The 3011-nt window shown below is 32.2% G+C and overlaps 1 pseudogene; it reads left to right on the top strand.

Moving 5' to 3' along the window:
* The first annotated feature begins 2067 nt into the window (after positions 1–2067).
* Positions 2068–2410, top strand: LOC125851005 (histone H2A.6-like; annotated as a pseudogene).
* The last annotated feature ends 601 nt before the right edge of the window (positions 2411–3011 follow it).

Here is a 3011-nt window from a genome sequence, read left to right on the forward strand (position 1 = left end):
TTGCTTGATAAATTTAAGGCACATGCCTGTTGGGGGCCTCAAATTTTCATCAACAAAAAATTATGTGTTAGTTTTTTTAATTAAAAATTAATTATTTTTGCTTAAAAAGTATAATTTTAAACAAATATATATTATTTTATTATTTTTAACACCATTCAAATAGAAGAAATTAAGAAAACATTATTTTGTATGTTCACATTCTCTTCGCTAACACTAGTATTATTTATCTTTTTAAAATTCTTTTGCACTTTCTTTTTAATTTTTATGATAAGTTAGAGTAATACACTGTCAAAAATATAAATTAATAGTTGAAAAAATTCAACAAAGTGACTTGCAATTTTTCTTTTGTTTGTTTCTTCTTAAATATTCAAGTATTACATACACATATTAAAGTAGGGTTATACCAAGTTATCAATTTCTTGTATCAGATTTTATGGTTCTAATTCTTATTTTTATGTAAAGTTTGTCAACTTATTACTTATAGTATTATGTTAACAATTTATATAATGATTGCCTCAATAAAAGAATATTTTTCAATGTTGAATTGATAAAATATTACTTAAAATTAATAATTAAAAACGATATTTGAAAAAAAAAATCATTTTAAGAAAAGATATCAAGTAATAATTTGCATTTAAAAAGTTTTAAAAAATAAATAGCTATATTTGATAGTTATATAGATTTTAGGCCTCAATTAAAATTTCATTTTAGGCCTCAAATTACGTTGAGTCGCCCCTGATACTGATCAAGCTAAAGGTATTAGGCACAACACACCTTTTTGTTCTTCGAGATACTTGCATTTTGATTGCATAATAGCTGAAAATAGTCCAATGGTTCTTCGAGATTTATCTAGAAAAGTCTAGAATAGCCTAGTGTAGTATCTAAGAAATGTGTAGATGTTCTAGATAATTTAGATATTTATAGTAAAGTATAGAATAGTCTAGATTCTTGTTAGACAGTTAAAAGATAAGGTTTTCTAATTTATTTATTTTTCATAGATGTATCTAGACTAATTTCTAGAAGCATCCCTACACAAGTATAAATAGGGGTGACCATTGTCATTTGTATTCAACCCAAATTGAAAGCAATTAAATAATGTTCTTTCATAACAAAGTTCTCTTATTTAAAATACACATTCTCCTGCTTCCTCTTCTAAATTGAATCTTTTGGTCTTAGTTTACGATCTTGGGCTAGCAGAAGGTTTCTCGATTATACCTTTCTTCTGCTATTCTCTACCCCAAAGGAATATCATTCAAAAGTAAAGAACCAGGTAGATTCATGAAATTTGAGGTTGATGGACACTTAAGGGTTGTATCACTGGGAAGGATCATCTTGGACAGGGGATGAACTATTGACAGACTCCATTGCAGACTGCGGATATCCAACCGTGTGTGGGAATTATAATGAGAAGTTTTGCTTTTTGATCGATGGAAACGAGAGAGACATGAATTGTTGTGTGTTTGTGAGTTTCTAAGGCAATCCGAATTTGATATTTTATAGCCCAACAGAAGTTGTAACCCAGCCAATGAGAAGACAATCACGAGGATTAGACTCATATGTCATTGGATGATATAGCAATCAATGGTGGATAATGATGCTGATACATTTAACTGCTTTCAAGGATTATGATGACTTTGTTGCAAAAAGAAAGATTGTATATGATTAATTTTTTTTATTTTTAAAAAGGATTATAATGAGTTTGTTGTCAAAAAAGAAGAAGATTATCATCATAATCCCTTTCTTTTTGGCTACAAACTCATCACAATCCTTTTTTTGGGCAATAAATTAATTATAATTCTTTTTTTGACAACAAACTCATCATAATTCTTACAGGGTTAAATGTTAAATGTGTTAGCATCATTATCCACCGTTGATTCGTTCTTTCATCCTATGAAGTATAAGTTCAATCCTCGTGATTTTCTTTTCATTAGTTGGGTTATAACTCGAGCTATAACATATCAAAGTGGGATTGCATAGGAACTCACTTCCACACAACAACTCACTTCTCTCTCGTTTCTATCGATCAAAAAACAATTTTATTTTTTTGGAGTAGAGGAAAAATAACAAATGACAGGCAAAGGAAAAACCTTGGTTCCGTTTCTAAAAAACAAAGTCTCATCCCGCAACAGCAAAGCCGGTCTCGAATTCCCAGTTGGTTATATCGCCCGGTTCCTCAAAGCCGAGAAGTACGTCAAACGTGCCGGTGCCAAAGCTCCGGTCTTGCTGTGCTTGAGTACCTTGAAGCTGAGGTGAATTTCGTTACTATTTCTTTTTTGATATCTCAAGTATTTGAATTTTACATATTTGTGATTGTTTGTAGGTGCTTGAATTGGCTGGAAACGCGGCGAGGAGTAACAAGAAGACGAGGATCATTCCAAGGCACATTCAGTTGGCTGAATCAACCAACTGAATGTGCCTTGGAATGATCTCCGTCTTCTTGTTATCCCCTGCCGCGTTTCCAGCCAATTCAAGCACCCACAAAACAATCCAGATATGTAAAATTCAGAAAATTGAGATATCCAAAAAATAAAATAGTAGCGAAATTTACGTGTTGCTCAAGGATTCAAGCACAACATCAAGGAAGACCAGAGCTCCAACACGACACATTTGGCATACTTTCTGGCTTTGAGGAATCAGGCGATACGACTGATTGGGATTGGAGACTGGCTTTGCTGCTGCGGGAACGAGGCCATTTTGCAGCAATGGAACCAATGGTTTTTCCTTTACCAATCATTTGTTATTTTTAATCTACTGCAAAAAAAAAAAAGAAAAAGAAAAAGAGAAGTAGTTTTGCTTTTTGATCTATGGAAACGGAAGAAAAGTGAATTGTTGTGTGTATGTGAGTTCCTAAGGCAATCCGACTTTGATATTTATAGCCCACAGGAGTCATAACCCAGCCAATGAGAGATAATCACAAGGATTGAACTTATACACCGTTGGATGAAAAAGCAAATCAACGGTGGATAATGGTGCTGACACATATAATTGTTTTCAAGAATTATGATAATTTT

The sequence above is a fragment of the Solanum stenotomum genome, unplaced genomic scaffold (genome assembly GCF_019186545.1).
Source record: "Solanum stenotomum isolate F172 unplaced genomic scaffold, ASM1918654v1 scaffold21497, whole genome shotgun sequence".
Taxonomy (NCBI): Eukaryota; Viridiplantae; Streptophyta; class Magnoliopsida; order Solanales; family Solanaceae; genus Solanum; species Solanum stenotomum.